The 11977-nt window shown below is 46.5% G+C and overlaps 1 pseudogene; it reads left to right on the forward strand.

Moving 5' to 3' along the window:
* Positions 1 to 244: 244 nt before the first annotated feature.
* On the forward strand, positions 245 to 393 carry LOC116268791 (annotated as a pseudogene).
* Positions 394 to 11977: the final 11584 nt, after the last annotated feature.

The raw sequence follows: 11977 nt of genomic DNA on the forward strand, positions 1-11977 counted from the left end.
CCTGATTAGCTCTGGCATCCAGATGTAACAGCACCTGTTCTGACTAAATGCCATTTGGGAAATTACTTTCCTTTAAATGAAAATTGAACTGTTTGAAGTTAAGGTTCTTAGGAAAATAATGTAATTTATGAAAGTCCCAGTTTTCAGTGTTGGGGACAATGATAGAAAGCCCATTTTACACAATTCAGTAGGAAGCTTTGGGTCCATTTTATCAGCAATATATTTAATTTGCATTGTATTATGTATCGCTTCTCGGCCTTTTGGCTAAGATCAGGTGCACTGCATTATGTAAAACTCACTTAAGCAAAATGAGGATCCAAGTCTCTGGCTGATTTCAGATGAAATTTCATGTATTTCCAATTTTCCTAATACAAATTTTTTAAAACTTCTGCTTCATCCCTTTCCTGTCTGATTTTTTTTTTTTTTCCATTTGGACTATTAGAGAAGTCAGGTAATTTAGACATGTGCTTATCACTGTCGTAAATACTTTAAGAGTAGAACAATCTAGATCTGTGTCAAAAAATCATTTTTTTCTTCATTGTTTCATTGCTCTTAGCATAGAGTCATCTGAAAGTGCATTTTTTTCTATGCCATAAATGATAATCTTATTATTTACTACGTTTTCCTGCAGAACAACCGAACATCAGTTCATTAACATGAATCTCGGCATTCTGTGCATGAGAACATTCTCAATTTTGAGTAATGCAGCACCGTTCTGAAGGTGATGCAGGTGATTCAAGCCTTCCCACTACTTGGCTCTCGTCCTTGGGTTGGTGTTGCTTGTCTACCTCTCATATGGAAGTTACTTATTTTAATCCCTTAAACTGACAACATCAAACACCCTTTGATAGCGTGATAACCCTGGTGACTAGGGGTGCTACAGAATTTATTTTGAAGTTGGACAATTATGACCAAGGATAAAGGAGAGAGCCCCAGGGTTCTGTCTCTGCTGGGTTTCTTTGCTTCCTGCTGCCTCACTGTAAGGGAATTTCAGGTTACCAAAAGCCCCTGGCAATATACACAGGTGAAAAGAACCAATGGGAACTCCTGTAACACGGCACAAACAGCCACTGAGCACTTAGCAGGAGCAGAGCCTCAGATTAGATGTCGGGAATAAAATTTGAAACTCCAATGGCCTGGCACAGTGGCTCACACCTGTAATCTCAGCACTTTGGGAGGCCAAGGTGGGAAGATCTCCTGAACTGGGGAGTTCAAGACCAGCCTCGGCAACGTATTGAGATTCTGTCTCCACAAAAAAAAATAATAATAAATAGGTCAGGCGCGGTGGCTGACGCCTGTAATCCCCAGCACTTTGGGAGGCCGAGGTGGGTGGATCACCTGAGGTCAGGAGTTCGAGACCAGCCTGGCCAATACAGTGAAACCCCATCTCTACCAAAAATATAAAAACTAGCCGGGCGTGGTGGTGGGTGCCTGTAATCCCAGCTACTCGGGAGGCTGAGGCAGGAGAATTGTTTGAACCCAGGAGACAGAGGTTGCGGTGAGCCAACACGGTGCCACTGCACTCCAGCCTCGGCGACAGAGTGAGACTCCATCCCCCCACCAAAAAATTAGCCAGGCATAGTGGTGTTCACCTGTAGTTTCAGCGACTCAGGAAGCTGAGGTGGGAGGATCATTTAAGCCCAGGAGATTGAGGCTGCAGTGAGGTGCAGTGAGCTATAATTGCACCACTACACTCCACCCTCTCTCTATATATATATATATATTCTGCACCCCACCCTCTCTCTATATATATATTTTCTCTCTCTCTAAAGAGAGAGAGAGAGATCCAGAGAGAGAAAGATTCAGACAGAAAACTTGTATGTATGGATGACTGGGCCTGGGTGAGAGAGACAGCAAGTGTGAGGTCCAGACAGAAGACATGTATGTATGGATGATTTCAATATATTATAATTGATTTCAATATATTATGTCAAGCACTAAAATAAAGGTATAATGTAAGGGTGGAGGACTTCTAAAGATATAAATACAGAGGAAGGCATGATTGAGACTTTCTAGAGAAACAAAGGAATGTGTTTACAGATGAGGTAATATTTGAGCTGAATTTTGTGGTTGCATAGGAGCTTCCTAGGTTGGGAAGTTGGAGATGTCCTCACCTGGGCTCAGAGGGTGAGGTGTGTGTGAGGGCGAGGAGGTGCACTCAGGTGCTAGTGAGAGATTCTGTGGCTGCGGCAGATGATGGAAGGACGAGATGAAGCAAGATGCAGACCCTGATATGCTGTGCTAAGAAAATCAGATTCTATTCTCTGCACGATGTAAAGTCATTGGAGATATTTCAGACTGAGAATGGCATGGTCAGCTGGGTGCAGTGGCTCATGCTTGTACCCAGCACTTCGTGAGGAGGATAAGGCAAGAGGACCACTTGAGGCCAGGGTGCAGGGAGCACTTGAGGCAGGGAGCCCGAACAACAAAGCAAGACCCTGTCTCTACAAAAAATAAAAAACATCAGCTGGGCATGCCAGCATGTGCCCGGAGTCTCTGTTACTTGGGAGGCTGAGGGGGGAGGATCACTTGAAGCCAGGAGTTCAAGACCAGCCTGGGCAACATAACAAGACTCCATCTCTACGAAAAATACAAAAATTACCCTGGTGTGGTGGCACGTGTCTGTAGTCCTAGCTATTCAGGAGGCTGAGGTAAGAGGATTGCTTGAGCCTAGGAGTTCAAGGCTGCATGATCATATCACTGCACTCAAGCCTGGGTGACAAAGCGAGACCCTGTCCTCCCACCAAAAAGAAGGAAGGAAGGAAGGAAGGAGAAGAGAAGAGAGAGGAGAAAGAAGGAAGAAAGGAAAGAAAGAAAGAAAGAAAGAAAGAAAGAAAGAAAGAAAGAAAGAAAGAAAGAAAGAAAGAAAGAAAAGGAAGGAAGGAGAGAGAGGAAAGAAGGAAGGAAGGAGAGAGAGGAAAGAAGGAAGGAAGGGTGAAAGGAAGGAAAGAAGGAAAAAAATGAAAGGAAGAAAAATGAAAGGAAAGAAGAGAGAGAACGGAAGGAGAAAGAGAGAAAGAAAGAAGAAAGAAAGTGAGAGAAAGGAAGGAAGGAAGGAAAAAAGAAAGAAAGAAAGGGAGGAAGGAAGGAAAAAAGAAAGAAAGAAAGGGAGGAAGGAAGGAAAAAATAAAGGAAGAATAAAGAAAGGAAGGAAGGAGAGAGAAAGGAAGGAGAAAGAAAGGGAAAAAGAGAAACAAAGTGAGAGAAAGAAAGGAAGAAAGAAAGAGAGAAGGAAAGAAGGAGAAAGAGAAAGAGAGAAAGAAAGAAAGAGAAAGAGAGAAAGAAAGAAAAAAGAAAGAAAGACACTGGTGTTATCTAATTTGCTTTCAGGGCACAATGCTGGTGGCAGTGTGGTGCTTAGGTTGCACTGGGAGAGAGGGGAGGCTGGGGGCCACTTAGGACTCAGTTATCATTGCCCCGATGACAATGAAGGGTCCAATTTGAGGCAGTGCACAGTGACAATGGGAACCAAGCAAAGGATGGGAGTCTGAAGTTCAAGCTGCATCACTGAATGTGGGAGTGGGGAGTTGGGATGATCCTGCCCTCTCCGATTTGGTGCACTGGGTGGGTAGAGGTGGGCCTAGAGACAGAGAATTCAGGATGAAAATCAGGTTGAGGGAGCAGGATAACAGGGTGCCTTGAGAAAAGCTGTCCGCACAATCAACCGTTTGCAGGATATCTACTGTGGAGATATAAGAGTAGCCACTGTGTCTTTCAGGAACCATGCTCTCCATTTTGCCTGTGAGAGACAGAGGAGAGGAGCGGGTGCAGGCACCAGATGCCAGAGGGTCACCAACAGGGGCTGAACAACGCTGAAAAGCGACCCCCTGTCTGTCTATGTCTGTCTGTCTCTGTCTCTGTCTCAGCACTGAGAGAATGTGGGCTTTGGGGCCGAGTCTGACTCCATCACTAGCTGGGCCTCCCCTCCGCTGTCTGCCCTGCTCTGTGCATACACCAGTTCGTCACAGTGCTTCTAAAACCCCACTGTAATCACCTACTTCTATGTCTCTGCAACTAGACCATAAACTCGAGCGGGGCGCAGTGGCTCATGCCTGTAATCCCAGCACTTTGGGAGGCTGAGGAGGGTGGATCACTTGAGGTCAGGAGTTCGAGTCCAGCCTGGCCAACATGGTTGAAACTGTATCCCTACTAAAATACAAAAATTAGCTGGGCGTGGTGGCACACACCTGTAATCCCAGCTACTCGGGAGGCTGAGGCAGAAGAATTGCTTGAACCCAGGAGGAAGAGTCTGCAATGAGCCAAGACTGGACTACTGCACTCCGGCCTGGGCGATAGAGCAAGACTCCATCTTAAAACAAACAAACAAACAAACAAAAAACACAACAAAAAACCCTCTAAACAAATGCCTCTCATCCATTTTCCAGGCCAGAACTTTCCATCTTCCATAGACTTTAGTGCCTAGCATCTACCATGGCCCTACCTTGGCAGGCTGTCAATGGATATGTGTTCGATACAACTCATCAAAGAAAAATCTCTGTTAATCTGAGGCCTCATTTTGCAATAAGACTGGGATTTCGGTCTCTAAAAAGCCAGAGCAATTTTGGAGGAAAGTAGGTATGTGAAGTAGTTTCTGGAAAATGACTTTCGGTATATTTTCAGATTTCCCAAGGCTGCTTGCCTGCTACTAATCAGCACACTGTCCCTCAGCAAGAATGCTAACAACTGAAGTGAGATGCCCCTGTGGCAGCGTCTACTGCCAGGAGCCTGCATCTCCATTATTTGGGGATTAGAGGTGATGGGGCAGTGGGGAGAGGATGGCAGGGAGAAGTAAGTGGGGAGAGGAAAACTTTAAAAATGTTTCTGTTTAAAGGGCGTCCTCTCTGCTTTTAGGCCAGGCCACAAGCTTCATGGCACAGGCCACAGCAGCGACGACCTCGCAGAACCCACTCCACAAGCCTTCCTGAGTGGCCCCTGGAGCCATGGCTGTCTTTTGAAAAGCTGCACTGCAAGACACTTCTTTAGCCACAGAACAAAGGAAGCTGTCGTGCAAAGTTCTGGCCAAGGCGCTGCCATATTGATGCCCCCTGGCAAGGATTATGGGTTAACTGAAAATCTCAGGCTGATGCTTCAAGTTTTGCAGTGAGCACCTGGCCCATGGGGACACTAAAATCGAGTAATACTGACTAAGCTTAGAGCAAATGAAATTTCTCAGAAAGAAATTTCCAGAGGTTCCAGTTTCCACACTAATTCCACTCTTTGGATAAAAATTGCAGACTTGTGTTTGAGATCTGCCACCTGTGTCCTCCTGCACGACAGCTGCTGTGGTTCACGTCAAAGGCTGGGTGTCCGATTGTTTATACTCACCCAGGAACGGAAAGTTTTATTTGTTATGCCTCCTGTGTCAAAACCAGTTTGATTTCCATAAATTTTGCTTTCCTTAAAATAAAATCAAAGTAACGGAAGCAAGCAGGTCTTTGGCAGAATCTCACAGGAAATGTTCCATAAAATAAAAGATGAGAAGGGGCATGTTGATGGGGCAGGCAGACAACCACAGGATGTGATCACAGAGATGACAGAAACGTTGCCATTTGGTTCCCTGAGGTCAGAAGGTAAGGCCAGCCCTCCACAAGGCTGGGGAGTGAAGGGCAGCACCCAGGGACAGCACAGGGGGGATGCCAGGGTGACTGGTGCCAGCCACTTTTGCAGACTGTGTGGCCTGTGGCAGGTCATGTCATGCTCAGCCTCAGTTCCTTCTGGTCTTGAGGGCCTTTTACACACCAGTGTTCTGGGAGATTAGGCTGGCATCTGCCATGGCCCCCAAGTTGCTCAGCTCCAGGAGGCACCTTTGGACCGTGTTCCATGCACATGGCCCATGCCTTTGGAGCTGTGCAATGTGCTGGTGCAGGGAACCTCCCTTTCCACAGCAACAGCCTTGGAGTTGTCCTGACTCCACATCAGGCATCTGGCTGGGAGTAGCACCAGGCTCCCTGGACGCTCCTTCCTCAAAGATAGGCTCTGCCATTGTTTTGTTTTAAAATAAAATCAGGTTGGCCGGGCAAGGTGGCTCACACCTGTAATCCAACACTTTGCGAGTCCGAGGCGGGCAGATCACTTGAGGTCAGGAGTTCGAGACCAGACTGGCCAACATGGCGAAACCCCGTCTCTACTAAAAATACAAAAATTAGCCAGGCATGGTGGTGCGCACCTGTAATCCCCGCTACTCAGGAGGCTGAGGCAGAAGAATCACTTGAACCTGGGAGGAGGAGGTTGCAGTGAACCAAGATCACGCCACTGCCCTCCAGCCTGGGGAACAAAGCAAGACTCTGTCTCAAAAAAGAAAAAAGAAAAATCATTAAGTTGTGTCCATTTGTGCCTTCCTAGGTCCTAAGTGCCTCACCCTCCCTGCCCTGTTCCTGGGCACTATCCTGCTTTCCTTCCTCTGTGCCACGCTGTGGCTGACATGTTCATGGGACACAAAACATGGGTGGGGGGTCTGCCATCTTTGGATCTGGGCCCTAAGATGCAGACCAAACTGGGTATCACTCTTCAATTCTTTATTTTTAGGGACAGGGTCTCATTTTGCCACCCGGGCTGGAGTGCAGTGGTGCAAGCACAGCTCACTGGTAGCCTCAAACTCCTGGGCTCAGCTCCCCGAGTAGCTGGGACTACAGGCGCATGCCACCACAACAGCTAATTTTTGTATTTTTTATAGAGATGGGGGTCTTGCTATGTTGCCCAGGCTGGTCTTGAACTCTTGGGCTCAAGCAATCCTCTCACCTTGGCCTCCCAAAGTGTTGGGATTACAGGCATGAGCCACAGTGCACAGCTACGTGCACTTAGATGTAAGTTGTGAATTCTGTTGCATTAGGAAACACAGTCTTTCTAGGTGTTGAGGTGTATCTGGCTCAACGGGTGTGATCTTGGCCCCTCTGTCCCAGGCTCCTACCTTGAGTGTTGTCCAGGCCTTCCCAGGACTTTGGCCAAAGAAAGCTGCCTGCAGTTTAAGCCTCCCTCTAGGGGGGGCCTTACCCAGCCAGGAGTTTCCCTTTGGGCATCTCCATGTTAAAAATGAAGACACCGAGACTGGGAGGGATCAGTAACCTGCCACAGGTCCACAACCAGGGGGCTGCAGACCCGGGATCTAAACATAAGAATTCTTGTTTCAAAGCTCATTCTTTCCTCTGTGTCCACTACACTCACTAACTGACGTCTATTTCCAAACACCAAGTTGATGGAAACAACATAAAATCACAAGGAACACTGCCTGGGCTATTTTCCAATTACGACTCTGGGTGTATGTCACCTCCTTCTTAGTCAAACTGTCTCTGATTAAATGGGAGGCTAGAGCTTCACTAGGAAGTGACTGAGACTAAATGACTTGTAGGTGGTGTCATCAGGGCTGTAACGTAGTTGTGTGTGGTACAGTGACAACATTAGTTTCTCCATAAAACGACTTAGTAATTACTTGCTGCCCTTCTGACATTCAAATTAGACTTGCGGCCAGGCACTCTAATTCCGGCATTTTAGGAGGACAAGGCAGGAGGACTGCTTGAGCTCAGTAGTTTAAGACCAGTCTGGGTAACATATTGAGACCCCATTTCTATAAAAAATAGAAAAATTAGCCTGGCGTGGTGGTTCACACCTATAGTCCCAGCTACTCGGGTGAGGCAGGAAGATCGCTTGATTCTGGGAGGTTGAAGCTGCAGTGAGCCAAGATGGCACTGCTGCACTCCAGCCTAGGCAACAGAGTGACACTCCATCTCAAAAAAAGAGAAAAAGATCTAAAAACAAAACAAATTAGATTCTTTGGTAGAAAGTCCTCAGACACAGCTTTGATCCTAATTCATAGCTGTGTTCATAACCTCATGAAGATCTTGGGTGAGGCTCTGGGGACCCAGGGGGAGTGGGAGGGGTGGTTGTCACCTTGGCGCCTCCACACACAACCCCCGCCCCTCCCCCGACCCCCGCCACCCCACCCGCCCCTCCCCCGCCCCCACAGATCTGGCTTCTCTTTTACCTTGTCTCCTTGCTCCCCCTTGTGGCAAAGAGTGAGGTGCACATTCAGAAGGCCCAGCACAAAGTCCAGGCTCGTGATTCCAGGAGCATTTCCCAATTTCTGGTGGAAATTCCCCATGGGATAGCACTGTCCTTCTCATACATCTAGGTACTTCCCCATCTTATGCAAGTGAGCCTCACTTTTTCAATTATAAAAGAAATGCATCCCCAAATCTTAGAAATGTTGGAAAATACAGAAAAGTATGAAGAAGAAAATTAAAATCAGATATCTAGAAATTTTGGTAAAAATTTCCCAATTTTTTTCTATGCAGTCATGTATACATATGTACATGCAGCATTTATTTATTTAATATACAATATAATTAATCTACCGTCAGCTCCAAAACTAGCCATTACTAATGCCTACATCTGCTCATGTGTGCCTCTTCTTCCCAATCCCTCTGTCTGCCTCCCCATTGGAGGTATACACTGAGATTGTTGTTTTTAGAGACGAGGTCTCACTATGTTGCCTGGGCTGGAGTGCAGTGGCCATTCACAGGCAGGATCAGAGTGCACTACAGCCTGGAACTTCTGGGCTCAAGTGATCCTCCCGCCTCAGCCTCCTAAGTAGCTGGGGATACAGGTGTGTACCACTGTACCCAACTTGATTTATGTTTATTGCTCCCTTGTTTCTTAAAGTAAAATTACAACACGCACACACACACACACACACACACAATTGGGATTACACTGTACATACACTTTTGTTCCCTCCTTTTTCTTTTTTCACTGAGCCTTTCTTCAAGATCATCAAGTATTATCAGAACCCTTGGCTATACCACAACCCAGAATATGGATGTATTATAGTTCATTTAATGTCCTGTAGATGTTGGCCATTTGGGTTGTCTTTTGATTTTGTTTTGTTTTGTTTTTGTTTTGAGATAGTGTCTCACTGTGTCACCCAGGCTGGAGTGCAGTGGCACCATCTCAGCTCACCGTAGCCTCAACCTCCCGGTCTCAAGCAATCCTCCCAGCACCTCCTGAGTAGCTGGGAACACAGGCGTGTGCCACCATGCTCAGCTAATTTTTTATTTTTTATAAAGATGGGGGTCTTGCTATGTTTTTCAAGCAGATCTTCAACTCCTGGCCTCAAGTGATCTTCCTGCCTCAACTTCCTAAGGTGCTGGGATTACAGGCATGAGCCACTATGCCAGACCAGCCCTTTTTCTTTAAAGAAATGGCTGGCTTTAGAATCTTATCATATCCTACACTCATGGTAACTGAGCTATGAAATCTTTACAGAAGAGCTTCTGTTCCCAGCTGGTTTTTCAATCTCTGAGAGTAAAACTATACTAACCTTCCAAGATTTTTATCTGAACAAGGCCACAGGGGAAGACCAGAAGGTTACCTTGGCTCAGTGGGTGACCTGTGCTGGGAGCCTGCTCCCTTGGGGACGGCATCTCCTTGGGACTCTGCACTCGGACGCTGTGGGTGTCTCCCTGGATGGCAGCTCTGAGCACTGTCATCATGCCCTGGACACGAAAGGCGCTTAGCAAACATTCCTTAAAGGAAGGCATTGACAGTCCCTTCCTAGCTCTAAAATTCTGATTCTATTGATTTGACAGGAGAATGCCATGGTATTTGTATCAGGATTTGGACCGAGAAAGCCCTTTCCACACTTCCCAAGAGTTTAGATCGCAGTGTGAGTGGGGAATGAGAATGTGAGAACCAGTGCATTATTTGACTGTAGTTCTGAGGTGGTGAAGGCCAGTCTTTTTTTTTTCTCTCTCTTTTTTTTTTTGAGACAGAGTTTCATTCTTGTTTCCCAGACTGGAGTGCAATGGTGCAATGGCACGATCTCTGCTCAGGGCAATTGCCACCTCCTGGGTTCAAGCGATTCTCCTGACTCAACTTCCTGAGTAGCTGGGATTACAGATGCTTGCCACCATGCCAGCTAATTTTTTTTTTTTTTTTTTGTATTTTTAGTAGAGACAGGGTTTCACTATGTTGGCCAGGCTGGTCTCAAACTCCTGAGCTCAGGTGATCCACCCGCCTCAGCCTCCCAAAGTGTGATTACAGGCGTGAGCCACTGCGCCTGGCCAATGAAGGCCAGTCTTGATAAGGACATTAAGTGTGAATCTAGACCCAGCTAACTGGACAGGACTAGAGGGACAGGAAGCAAAGGACGGATCCTTCCTGCAGCAGCTGACTTCCTTCACGGTCTTCTCATCACCTTCTTGTTTCAGGTCTTTCTTGATTACCTGGGACTGGTGGTGTTGGGTCCTTTCAGAAGAAAACCTTCAGATAACAGAATGTTGTGAAATTTCCATTAAAAACTTTTTTCTTAACAGATAAGGGTCTTGGTCTGTCACTCAGGCTGGGGTACAGTGTATGATCATAGTTCACTCTAGCCTTAGCCTCCCAGGCTCAAGCCATCCATCCTCCCACCTCTGCCTGCTCAGTAGTCAGGACTACAGAAGGCCACCATAACCCTCAGTTAATTAAAAATGATGTTTTTAGAGATGGGGTCTCACTATGTTGCTCAGCCTACACTTCTACTCCTGGCCTTACAGCATAGGCTGAAGTTGTGGCTCTAATATTCATATGTATATGAAAAATGTTAGTTTTGCCTGTATAGCTTTTAAACTCCTTTCTTTTCTTTCTTCTTTTTGTTTTGTTCTGTTTTGTTTGAGAGGGAGTTTCGCTCTGTAGCCCAGGCTAGAGTGAAGTGGGGCAATCTCAGCTCACTGCAACCTCCACCTCCCAGGTTCAAGCAATTCTCCTGCCTCAGTCTCCTGAGTAGCTGGGACTACAGGCATGTGCCCCCACACCTAGCTAATTTTTGTATTTTTAGTAGAGATGGGTTTTCACCATATTGGCCAGGCTGGTCTCGAACTTATCTCAGGTGATCCACCCGCCTGAGCCTCCTAAAGCACTAGGATTATAGGTGTGAACCACCGCATGTGGTCTACACTCCTTTCTTTTCTTTTCTTTTTTTATTTAATTAATTAATTAATTTTTGAGATGGAGTCTCACTCTGTTGTCAGGCTGCAGTGCACTGACATGATCTTGGCTCAGTGCAACCACTGTCTCCCGGGTTCAAGCGATTCTCCTGCCTCAGCCTCCCGCGCAGCTGGGACTACAGGTGCCTGCCACCACGCCCAGCTAATTTTTGTATTTTTAGTAGAGATGGGGTTTCACCGTGTTGACCAGAATGGTCTCGACCTCTTGGCCTCGTGTTCTGCCCACCTTGGCCTCCCAAAGTGCTGGGATTACAGGCGTGAGCCACTGCGCCCAACCAACTCCTTTATTTTCACATGTTATTTACTGATGAGCATTTTCCATATGCCAGGTAAATTATGTGCTGTGGATACATTATTTATTTTTGGAGATGGTGCCTCCCTCTGTCGGCCAGTGGTGCAATCACAGCTCACAGCAGCCTTGACCTCCCTGGGCTCAAGTGATCATCACAGCTCAGCCTCCCAAGTAGCTGGGACTACAGGCACAGGCCACCCGTGCCCGGTTAATTTTTGTATTTTTTGTAGAGATGGGGTTCAACATATTGCCTAGGCTTGTCTCAAACTCCTGGGCTCAAGCGATCCACTGCCTCGGTCTTCCAAACTGCTAGGATTACAGGAGTGAGCCGTGGCACCCGGCCTGGATACATTATTTAATATCCACTACAATCCTCTGAGTAGATATTAAGTTAGTTCTATTTCACAGATGTGGAAACTGAGGCAGAGAGAGGTTAATGCTTGCCTAAGACCACAGAGTTGGCAGAGCTGAGACACAAATTCAGCTCTTTGGACTCCTAAGCTCACTTTATTTCCGCTTCTAGGTTATACTACTTTGCTTATGACATTGACCACATTTGGCCTCATTCAGCAGATATTTGTCCAAGTCTTACATTATGAGTCTCTTGGGGACATGTGTCTTATCTCTTATCAACTTCAAATACCTTTCACACAGAGGGCAAATCTGATATTTGATTCAAGCAGCAACTTGGTATTGTGTACTGTGG

The sequence above is a fragment of the Papio anubis genome, chromosome 8, assembly GCF_008728515.1.
Source record: "Papio anubis isolate 15944 chromosome 8, Panubis1.0, whole genome shotgun sequence".
NCBI lineage: Eukaryota > Metazoa > Chordata > Mammalia > Primates > Cercopithecidae > Papio > Papio anubis.